Below are 12804 nucleotides of genomic sequence, written 5' to 3'. Positions count from 1 at the left end.
TTACAAAGCACAGTTCTCTGTCACACATGGGGCTGCCCTAAGTTGGGACTGACCTCATGGCAGCTAATTTGGTAGTGCTTTGTGTTACAAAGGTCAGCGTGTTACAAGGTCAATGGTTCAAATCCATCAGCCTCACCTCAGGAAAGTCACCGGCACTTGCCTTCCAGACAGATTGATAGTCTCAGAAACCTAATAGAGTGTCCCTGTAAGCTGGAACTGATTGAATGGCAGCAGGCTCAAGGCGAGTTTTCTTTTCTGTACAGAGAGAATACCAAAGATGAGCCATCATTTCCCTCTGCTTATAACATGAGAGCCTAGAGAGCTTTTTGTTGAGTGAATGAACCCAATCTCATGAGGATAGAGTATGAGCTCACCTTCTCTGAAGCAGCACAAGAATTTATATAGAAGAGGTTTCAAAACACTTGCTTGATAAAGAATAATTTTTTTAAAAAAGAACTGTTGGCATTAAACTTGCTCTTAAGGACTGCTTTCGTAACTTCTCAGAAGAAACAGGAAATATTTAAAAAAACATGAATATTTGTATGGAAAATCGAGGGGAATCATAGAACCAAAACCTCAGGCTGCCTTGCAAAAGGTCACTCTCTATACACAGCTAACGCTGAAGGAGAGGAGGCAAGCAAATGTGATCAGATAAAAAAAAGTACCAAAGAAGGTGAGTTAAATATTTACATTCAAAGACTCATGCCAGATTTGGAAACAGTAGTGATCCTGGCAGGCATAGCTAATGTTTAATGTAGTGGTTACTTCTAGTTATGAGCATGTTAGTGTAGAAACAAAGGCCCTTTTGAGGGACCCAAAACACAAAGAGAGATACAAATTTTTAACATACTTCCTATGTCATGGGGAGAAGGATGGGCAATTTCCTCCTGTGCAATTAACTGCTTTGCTGAAAACGGCCAGAGAGTCAGCTATGGGTTGGTTCTGACTTGACCTTACACAATAACAACATAGGCTATAGAGTAAAGGATACGGATTTATTCCCTAATGCAACAAAATATTTCTTGAACATGTGAAAAACAAATTCATTTTTTTGTGTGGGTTTTTTTATTTTATTTTATTATTTTTGTGTGAGTGTACCGTCAAATCAGATCTGACTGGTACAGGAGGAGACTGCTCCTCCTTCCCCGGCAGAGCATCTGGTGGATTTGAACTGTGCGCCTCTGGGATTGTAAACAAATTCATTTTAAAAACTCAATCTGGTCCCCTCTCTCAATTGAGTAGGCAAATAACAGTTCAAAGCAACTGAATATGAGGGCCTGTCTCATTACCCACTGAGTTTCTGAAGCCATAAACTGCATGGGAGGAGAATCGCCATCTTTCTCTCTGGGAGTCACTGGTGGATTCGAACCACAAGGCGCAGCCTTTGAGTTAGCAACACAACTATCTACAGACTATCACGCCTCATATAATGAACGGAATTAAACAAAACCTCCAAACCTACTGCCCTCTAGTCAATTCCAACTCAAAGACCTGACAGGACAGAGTAGAAACAAGGATTCCAAGGCATGTAAAGTACATGAGGCTGCTTAATCAAAAGGTCAAATCCACCAGCTGCTCCACGGGAGACAGAAAGGCAGTCTCCTCCCCAACCCTTTTCATAGCAGTGATTACTTTTCAGGTTTGTTGTGTTCAGAGTTTTGATCTTTTTGCCCCATTTCTCCCAAAGAATGGCTGGAAGGTCCCTCGGCTAGTCTTCTGGTAAGCAATCAGGCGCTTTAATCACCCTGCCAATTAGAGCACCACCCTTGATCCCCGGCAGGTTCTCAAACACAAAGCTCTTCCTTTTAATTTGCTGAGCACTCTTTCACTTCGCAGCAAAGAGAACTGAGAAGGTTTAATGGGAAGCGCTCAGTAGAGGCCACTTCCAGTGGTGTCCAGGGCATGGCGCCTAACGCCTTCAGCCAGATGCATACACCTCTGAGAGGGGGAACAGGAGGCTCATAGGTCGCCACCGTCAAAGTCTCTTCATCTTGCAAGAAGCTGCATTGCAATATCAGAACTATGAGGTTCAAATCCACCAGATAATCTGCTGGAGAAGGAGGGGCAATCTCCTCCTGTACCAGTCAAATCTGATTTGACGGTACACACACACACATAAAACAACATTTAAAAAAAAAAAAAAAGTTCTCTCCATCTTGAAATTGGAGCTTCCTCCCAGACGTGCAAACGGAGAGAAGCCAGCTTGGAAACTGCCTGTGGACAACGGTTACCATTCACTACAACTCCGAGGTGGCCGGTAAGGACTCAGGGCCTTTTATTATGTAAGTGGGAGAGGCAACTGAAAGGGAAGCTTTAGTGAATGAAACGTGATGATGTGACGACGCCTCCCTACAGCAAAAGAAAGGCTGCTCTCCTCAAAGCCCTGAGAAACACCACATCACAGTGACTCAGCACTATCGCGCTGCTTTGCCGTGAAAGCCGGTTAACAGTCCATTATGACCTAATCACGTTGCGTTGGCATGCTCTGCACTGTTGCTTAGAAAATATAGACAAATCTGTTTTATCAAAAGCAAAGATAGATATTGCAGGACAAAAGAGTCAAATGTATCATTTACTATGAACTTTGAGAATTAAAACTTCCACGCAGAAACCAAGGCAGGACGTTGGTAAAAAATCAGTTTCTTTTCAAAAGGAATTTGTCACCGGTTCACACTCCCTCGGGTGAGTTCTTGCTGACTTATTATGCTCCACTGACAGCTGCCCCGAGCCTAGAGCTAATGTTTAGAAATTCATTGTATATGGGACCAAGGTCCAGTGTCAAATCTTGAGAAGGATGTGACTTAAGCCATTCAGCCCTAGTTTATCGATTTTGTCAGTCATTAGGCCAAGTATATACCACAGTCATTGTTCCTTTCACACACAGATGCAGAGATAAAGGAAAGAGAGACAGCGGTGAAAGAAATGCATGTTTGTGAGACAAAGAGAATGAAAGCTGGATACTGTAAGATCATAGAGCTACCAGCACAGGCAAGCAACCGATCCCCACTGCGATGTTATGCATATGCTTATATACAGACTTTCACACACTAACTTGTAGTAAACCTAAAACCAAGTAGGAGAAAAAAAAAAGGAGTTGAAATTGGAACTAAGATTACCGTGAACTAAAAATATATCTTCGATTTCTTTTTCATGCTTCCGTGTATATACTTTGAAAATGTGTAAAAATGTAATGCACAAATATTTGAAGTACCTTGTTAAAAAGACAAAATGAAACACAAACACACTAAAAAAAATCCCACCTTGAACTCACTGCTTATTACTTAGTTACACGTATCTTAATTTTCTGTGTGTGTGTGTGAGTCCATGTACATACTTTTTCAATGTGTGGGAGTATAATGTACAGCTTGTAAAGCACCCTGTTATTTAAAATTTTTAAAAAACCCCAATTTTTAATTCATTGTCTACTATTTAGTTATATGTGTCTTAATTTTCTTTTTTGTGATTCCATGTATATACTTTTAAAATGTGTGGTAGTATAATGCACAGATTTTAAAGCATCCTGATGTTAAAACAAAAACCCCAAACCACAAAATTCATCCCTGCCTTCTAGTGGGAACCAATTCACAGCTGTCCCTTCATGGCATTTCTGAGGACGTGAATCACATGGAGGAGTTTGTCCGCATGTGTTTCTCCTACAGAGTAACTGGTGGATTTGAACCACTTTTAGATCAACTGTTAGGTGCCATCAAGTCAGTTCTGCCTCATAGCAGCCCTATGTTACAACTGCAGGAAACCTTGTTAGATCCTGTGCTGTTCTCACAGCCTCTGCTGTGCTTAAACTCGTTGAATTCACTGAGTCATTTCAATTCATTGAGGTTTTTCCTCTCCTTCCCTGACCCTCTGCTATATATTTCCTGAAAATACACAATGTCCTTTTCCAGGAAGTGGCCCCTCCTGCTAACACACCCAAATTATATGATACAAAAATCAGGACATCTTCACCACTGGGGAGCACTCTGGCTGCACTACTTTCAAGACAGATGTGTTTGCTCTTTCAGCAATCTACAATATATTCACTGTTTTTCCCCTGCACTACAATTCAAGAGAGCTCTGTAGCTGAGTGTTAAGATGTTGCACTGCAGTCCCAAAAGCATACTGTTGGAATCCAACAGCTGCTCCTCAGGAGAAGGATGGACAATCTCATCCTTTGCTGTACAATTAACTGCTTCTGGAAATCTACTGATCAGCAATGGATTGGTTCAGACTTGATGGCACACAACAACAACAATACACCACAATTGTAAGGCATCAACTCTTCTTCAATATTCCTTATTCATTAGCCAACTTTTACATGCATATAAAGCATGTGAAAATTGTTATTGTTGTTGTTATGTGCCGTCGAGTCACTTGCGACTCATAGCGACCCTATGTACAACAGCCCTGAACCCTGCTCTATCCTGTGCCAATCTCACTGCCTCTGACACAGCCATCCCGATTACCCCAGTCACTGAATCAATCCACCTCGTAGAGGGTCTTCTCATACACACTCTAGTACAGACATAGATATCATGGATATTGTTGTCTGTCCAGAGTTATCTGATTTTATCATGCTTCAGAGTCCATAAGGTTGAATCAATCTCTTTTAGATCAGCATTTAGGTTATTTTCCCTTTTGCTAAGAAAAGGGCTTATAGATATGTTTTGCATATACTTGAAAGCAAATTTATAGGCTAAAATTCCTAAAAGTGTAATTTTGAGGTCAAAGGAGGACATCATAATGCATTTGTAATTTTTATAGATTTATTCAAATGCCCCAACCAAATACAAGTTGTTCCAATTTAAATTGTTCCTACTTAAATTCCACTTAAACTCCAGTGAGTTTTATCACACTGTTGCCAGTACAGAACACTATTAAACTTTTGGATCTTTCTCAATCTGATAAGAGGAAATTGGTTTTTCCTTGTAGTTCTAATTTGCATTTCTGATACTGTGAGTGAAGTTTAACATATTTGTTTATGGGTGTAAGAGCCACTTTTTTCTGTTCTTGGTCTTGTTATATCTTTTGCCCATTTTTCTATTTTATTTTTTATTTGAAGACACTTTATATATTGGAAAATTAGCCTTACATCTGTGTCTTGCAAATATTTCTCCCCAGTTTCTTGTTTATCTTCTGTGTTTCATTTTGGTAGTAGTTGCAATAAAGAGTTTTTAGGTGGTTGAATTTTATTGTTCTAGGTTATGACATAGTCTTTCCACTCTAAAGTTATTAATATCTCCAATGATTTGTTTTATTGGTGCTTTGTCATAGTTTTGGTTTTTCAGTGCTTCCTTTTAATTATTAATTATTATTATTATTAATGCTTAAAGAATTTATTCATTTGTTATATATTTTGGTGTGAGATGCAATATCTTAATACAACTTAATTTTTTTCCAGCTGGCCATTCAAGTTTTCCAACAAATAACTGTTGTTGATTGATTCATCACCCTTATTACAACTTAAATTCTCATTTGCATAGAATCTATTTCTAGAGTTGCTTACATTGTTGATCCATAATTTATATCTTCCAGCATCATAATGTTTTCATTACTATACTTTAAAAGATGTTTTAATATCTGGTAAAGCTAGCCAGCCACTCACTTATCTTGAATTATGGGTTGTTTGGAGTTTTTTTTTCCAGAATTTCTTTATTTGTTCTTACTATTTCACTTTTTCTCATGAATTCTGGAATCAGTCTGTTATTAAAAAAAAAAAAAAGAAGAAAGTATGCCATCTTTATCTAAATCTCATTCAATTTGTAGATTAGAGAGCTATGATGGTCTAGTGGGTAAGAAGTTGCACTGCCAATCCAAAGACAGGCAGTTCAAATTCACCAGCTGTTCCATGGGAGAAAGATCAGTAATCTCTTCCCACATGATTTTTCAGCCTCTGAAAAACCACTGGAAGATCAGCCAGGAGTCAATCCTGACTTAAAAGCAACAAGAGATAGAAATTTGTAAGTCAAAGTAATATTTATGTTTCATATTCATGGATAGGGAGCTCTGGTGGTCTAGTGGTAAGAAGTTGCACTGCAATCTCAAAGGGGCACAGTTTGAATCCATCAGCTGCTCCATTGGAGAAGGATGGGCAAGCTCTTCCTGTGCCGATTACTGCCTCTGAAAACCTCTGGAAGGTCAGCTATGGGTTGGTTCCTACTCAGTGGTATAAAGCATCACTGTGTAGTAAAATATATCAAACAATGGTACTGTAAAATTATTATTTCTTATCGCTTTATTGGTTAACAAGGATCATGAAGTAAATTCTCACTTGGGGTATCTGATGAGTTTGCAGTTAGTTGAAGTTTCCTCCCCTCTTTTGTGTAGTAACTGAGCTGGAGTGGCTATAAGCATTAAAGGATAGCAAACCATCTCCTTCTTCACAGAGACTCTCCAGGTGGTTAGCTAGGGCTTCCCCACAACACAGCAGTAGCAGGTCATCAGGGATGTATCTTTTCTCCATACCTTTTCAATCTATATGCTGAACAGATCATTCAGGAGGCTGGACTTCATGAAGAGGAACGTGGCATCAGGTTGGAAGAAGACTTATCAACAACTTGCATTATGACATGACTAAACCTTGCTCTCTGAAATTGAAGAAGGCTTATTTAAAGTGCTTGCTACAGAAGATCAAAGATTGAAACCTTAAATATGGGTTGTATCTCAACATCAAGAAAACAAAGATCCTCACCATCAGGACAATAGGCAACATTGTGATAGATGGAGAAAAGATTAAAGTTATTAATTTCATCTTTCTCAGATCCACAATCAATACTCTTAGCACCAGCAGTCAGGATATCAAACGACAAGTTGCATTGATAAAAGCTAATATCAGGGAACTCTCCAGATGCTAAAGAGTAATGGTGTAAGTCTAGAGACTAAGGTGTACCTGATCCAGGCCACAGTCTTCTCAGTTGCTTGCTATGCATCTGAGAGCTGGACAATGACTAAGGATGACAGAAGAAGAATCAATGTCTTTGAGTTGTGGTGCTAAAAGAGTATTCAACATACCATGGACTGCCAAGAAAATTAACAGAACAGTCATAGAGTGAAACCAGGTTGCTCCTTAGAGGCAAAGATTTTGAAACTCCATCTCACATACTTTGGGCATATGGCCAGGAGAGGTTTGTCTTTGGAGAAGGACATCATGCTTGGAAGGGTAGAAGATCAGTGTGAGAGAGAAAGTCCCTGGACAAGACAGATTGACACAGTGACTGTGGCAGTGGGTCACATGTGTCAAAGTCAGGGAAGTTGGCTCAGGATAGGGCAAAGTTAAGAGCTGTTGTTCACTGGGTGGCTATGAGTCATAGTTGATTCAACAACATATAAAAAAAGGCTTTCCCTTGACCAAGTATTTCAAGAAGCCCAGGCAAAAGCTTCAAGGTTTATCATGGGCTAGCCTCAGAAGTCACACAGTGTCACTTTTCTGTTTTCTGCTGATTAAAAGTGAATTCCAGTGACTTCCAGATTCACAGAGACTACATAAAATTAAGAATAGGCCAACCTCTTCGGAAACAACTGTTTAGGAAGAATAATAACATGAATATTTTTAAAGATGACAGTACAATTTTCTTTTTTAGCCTATGCCCATATATAACATTTATGCAAAGAGGATTTTCTATAAGAAAATCAAGACATTTATTCACAAATGTCAAGAACTAATTTTCTTTTTTTTTTATTTTTTTATTGTTGTGTGTGTCTGTACCGTCAAATCAGATCTGACTGGTACAGGAGGAGATTGCCCCTCCTTTTCCGGCAGAACATCTGATGTATTCGAACCGCATGTCTCTGAGATTGTATTGCAGCTTCTTGCCACTAGGTCACCAGAGCTCCCCTCAAGAACTAATTTTCAATAATATCAACACAGAGAGAGAGATCAGCCAGCCCAGTAGACAGAAAGCGATGCCACCAAGCCAAAGGTGGGTGACTTTTAATCCGTGGCCTTCGGAAGCCTGTCTTTCATTGTTTTTGTTCAGACATTCCTCTAGGTTGTATAGCCCTGGTGTACAAGTTGCCATACCGCAGTCACTTGTGGTTGCTGTGAGGCTGAACACTGTGACACTGATGTGTCAAATGCGTTAATGGTTGGCTTACCCAGTGCAGACAGAGAGTGGGGTGGAGCTCCCCGATTAAAACAAGCTTGGAAGGAGGAGTGGCATCCACTTCCATAATAGCTTGCCTCTGGAAACCCTATGAACTTGGAGAGCTCTTGAAAGGCACCCAAGCGTCAAGGACTCTCCTTCGTATGGTCGCTATGAGTCGCCTGTGACTCGACAGCACTTAACAACAACAACAGAACTAACTTTCAGGATTTAAAAAAAAGATAAAATTAAGCAAGGGACAGTGTTATATATGCTGTTATAATGTGCCCTCTAGGCGACTATGACCTACAGTTACCCTATGAATTTCACGTCTTTATCACCATCCCCCATCATCCTCAAGCCCTTTGCTATAGTCACAGGCTCAGTTCATCTTCTTAACGTGATTCCTCTATTTCTCTGAACCTCCACCTTTTCTAGCATAATGTCTTTTTCCAAGGATTGGCCCAACATATGTGAGAGGGATTTTCACCTTCCTTGTCTCTAAGGAGGACCTTGACTGTCTTAACTCCAGCTATGATTCATTTGTCCTTTTGGCAATCCATGGCCTAGTCAGTACTCTTCACCAACACCACAATTGAAGTTGTCAATGATTTCATTTTATTTGGATCCACAATCAATGCCCATGGTAGCAGCAGTCAAGAAACCAAAAGATGTGTTGCATCAGAAAAATCTGCTCTCATGAGCCGCTCGAATGTACTACAGAGTGATGATGTGAGCTTATAGACTAAAGTGTGCCTGATCAAAGCCATGATATTTCAGTTGCTTCCCATGTAGTTGGAAGTTGGACAATGAATAAGATAACCGAAGAACACTCAATGCCTTGAATCGGGATGTTGTGTTACATATGTTGTTGTTGTTAGGCACCTTCAAGTTAAGTCCAAATGATAGCAACCTGTTGGTCAGACCTTGGCCTCTCCTGTGCCATCATCTCTGACACAATTGAGCCCAATGCTGCAGTCACTGTGCCTATCCAACTCATTGAGGATCTCTTTCACTGACCTTCCACCTTTCTAAGCATGATGTCCCTTTCTCAGGAATAGGTTCTCCTAGCAACATCCCCAAAGTATGAGAGAGAAAGTTTCACCAAATTTCCTTCCAAGTAACACTCTGGTTGAACTTTTGCCAAGGTCTATCTATTTTTTCTTTTGGAGATCCATAGGATATTCAATATTCCAACAATATAAGACAAAGGCATCAATTCTTTTGTCAATTTTATTTCTTGTCCAGCATTGCAAGTGATTGAAAAAGACCATGACCTGAATCAGGCACACCTTAGTCTTTAGACTAATATTACGGCTCTCAGTATTTTTGAGCTATCCCTGACAACAAGCTTGGCCAATACAGTTGTTGCTCTTAGTAGGTGTGATCAAGTTGAGTACAACTCATAGTGATCCTATGAATGAAAGATCTGAACCCTGTTCTATCCTATGCCATCTTCATACTTCTTGACACACAAGAGTTCATTGTAGGAGTCACTGTGTCAATCCATCTGATTGAGCATCTTCCTCTCCTTCACCAACCCTCCAATCTTCCAAGCATCACATCCCTCTCTAAGGAATAGTTTTTCTTAACAACCTTTCGGAAGTATATGAGGCAAAGCCTCATCATCCTTGTCTCCAAAGAGTACTCTGGCTGTACCCTCTCCAAGGCATTTTTGTTTGTTCTTTTGGCAGTCCATGGGATGTTCAGAGTTCTTTTCTATTACCACAACTCAAAGGTATCAATTCTTTTTTTGGTCACCCTTATTTATTGTCCACCTCTCAGATACATAGCAAGTGATTGAAAAGACCATTCTCTGTATCAGACTCACCTTAGTCCTCAAACCAACATCATCACTCCTCAATAATTTGGAAAGGTCCCTAATTGCAGACTTTCCCAATTCGTGATACCTCCTGATTTCCTAATTTCTGGTACCAGGTGTATTTTTTTGTTGTTGTTGTTGTTTTTAATTTTTATTTTATTATTTTTGTGTGAGTGTACCGTCAAATCAGATCTGACTGGTACAGGAGGAGTTTGTCTCTCCTTCCCCGGCAGAGCATCTGGTGGTACCAAGTGTATTGATTGCTGATCCAAGCAAGATGAAATCACTGACATCTTCAATCTTTTATCCATCTATCATTTGTTGCCTATTAGCCCAGTGGTGAAGATTTTTGTCTTCTTGATGTTGAGATGTAGTCTGTATTGAAGGCTGTAGTCCTTGATCTTCTACAGTAAGCATTTCATATCCTCCTCACTTCTGCAAGCAAGGTTGTGGCATCTGCATAATGCAGTTATTGATGAAGCTTCCTCTGATCCTGATGCCATATTTTTTTTCATAGAGTCCAGCTTCATGTATTATTTGCTGAACAGAAAGATTGAATAGGTATGGAGAAAGGACACATCTGGTGCACATCCTTCCTGATTTTAAACCATGCAGTGTTACCTTGCTTTGGTCTCACAATAGCCTCTTGGTCTAGGTATAGATTTCATATGAGCACAAGAAAGCATTCCCATTCTTCTCAATGTTAGTCATAATTTGTTATGATCCACACAGTCAAATGTATTTGTGTGATAAATAAAGCTCAGACATTCTTCTGGTATTCTTTGCTCTCAGTGAGAATCCATCTGACATCAGCAATGATATCCCTGGTACTATGGCCTCTTCTAAATCCATATTGCCCTTCTGGAAGTTTCCTGTCAATGTGCTGTTCTCACTGTTTGTGAATACTTTCCAACAATATTGTGCATGCATATGGTATTAATTTTATTGCTTGATAATTTCTACATTCTTTTGGATCACCTTTCTTAGTAATAGGAACAAACTAGTTCCAGTTAGTTGGCCAGACAACTGTCCTGCAAATTTCCTGGCATAGGCTGGTCAGCACTTCCAGGGCTGTCTCCATCACCTGAAACATTTCAAATGGTATCTCATCAATCCCTGGGGTCCTAAGTATTGCCAATGTCTTCAGTGCAGTTTGAACTTCTTCCTTCAGTACCATTGGCTCTTGATCATGTGACACTTTCTGAAAGATTTCAGTGTTGGTAAATTACTTTTAAAGTATTGTTATTAATGTTTTTATCATTCATAGAAATTGTATTTTATGCATGTACATTGTGTTCCATACAGTCCTTTGTTTACATTATATTTCATCTGTTTGTATTAGGAGGGGGTCCTCCCTTACAATCATCCCGGCAAGTCACTTTTGTGAAAGCGTGTAAGCCAGCTATTTCATGCCCATTTCCTAATAACCCCCTTTAGATAGCCAATTGCTTATTTGCCTATCCCTATCAAACCAGTTATCCAAAAATGACTGGAACAGCATATCAACAAAGAACTGCCAGATGTGCAGGCTGGGTGTAGAAGAGGCCATAGTACTAGGGATATTATAGCCATTCTGAGTTGAATTTTAGCAGAGAGTATCAGAGGAATGTATATCTGTGTTTCATTGACTGTGAAAAGGCATTTGACTGTGTGGATCACAACAAACTGTGGCTGACTCTGAGAAGGATGGGAATCCCAGAACACTTGATTGTGCTTATGCGAAACCCATACTTTGACCAGGAGGCAGTCATCAGAACAGAGTAAGGAAACACTACATAGTTCAAAATCAGGAAGGGTGTACACCAGGGATGTGTCCTATCTTCATAATTTTTCCAATCTATTTGCAGAACAGATTATCTAGGAGGCAGGGCTCTATGAGATGAGGAATGTGGCATCAGGATTGGAGGAAGACTCATCAACAACCTGTGTTATGCGGATTACACAACCTTGCTTGCTGAAGCTGAGGAGTATCTAAAGCGCTTGCTGCAGAAGGTCAAGAACTGTTGTTGTTGTTATATGCCATCGAGTTGCTTGCGACTCATAGTGACCCTGTGTACAACAGCCCTAAACCCTGCTCTATCCTAGGCAAATCTCACTGTCTCTGACACACCTACCACCATTACCCCAGTCATTGAATCATTCCACCTCATAGAGGGCCTTCCTCTCCTGTGCTGTCTTTCCACCCTCCCAAACATGATGTCCCTCTCCGAGGACCAGTCCCTCCTTACAATATGTCCAAAGTATGTCAGACAAAGCCTCAGAATCCTTGCCTCCAAGGAGCAGCCTGGTTTAACCCTCTCTAGGATGAACCTGTTTGTTTTCTTAGCAATCCATGGTACACTCAATACTCTTCTCCAGCACCACAGCTCAAAGGCATCAATTCTTCTTCTATCCTCCCTAGTCATTGTTCAACTCTCTGACGCATAACAAGTGATTGCAAAGACCATGGACTACAGTCTTAAATATGGACTGAAGCTCAATATCAAGGAAACAAAGAGTCTCACCACTGGGCCTTCTGGCAGCATTATGACAGAAGGTGAAAAGATTGAGATTGTTAACAATCTTGGCTCCACAATCTATACTCTTGGTACCAGCAGCCAGGAAATCAAAAGACAAAATGCATTGGGAAAGTCAGGGACCTCTCCAGTGTACTGGAGAACAATCATGTCAGTCTAGAGACTTAGGTGTGCCTGACCCAGGCCATTGTCTTCACAGTTACTTGCTATGCATCAGAACGCTGGACAGTGACTAAAGATGATAAAACAAGAATTGAAGCCTTTGAGTTGTGGTGCTGGAGAACAGTACTGAATATACCATGAAATGCTAGGAGAATAAACAAGGTTCGTTCTGAAGAGGGTGAAACCAGGCAAGGGTTTTGAAGCTTGTCTGACATACTTTGGACATGCT

Source organism: Elephantulus edwardii, unplaced genomic scaffold (assembly GCF_000299155.1).
Source record: "Elephantulus edwardii isolate Elephantulus edwardi_28Jun2011 unplaced genomic scaffold, EleEdw1.0 scaffold00124, whole genome shotgun sequence".
Classification (NCBI taxonomy): Eukaryota; Metazoa; Chordata; class Mammalia; order Macroscelidea; family Macroscelididae; genus Elephantulus; species Elephantulus edwardii.
Note: the sequence above shows the minus strand (reverse complement) of the source record.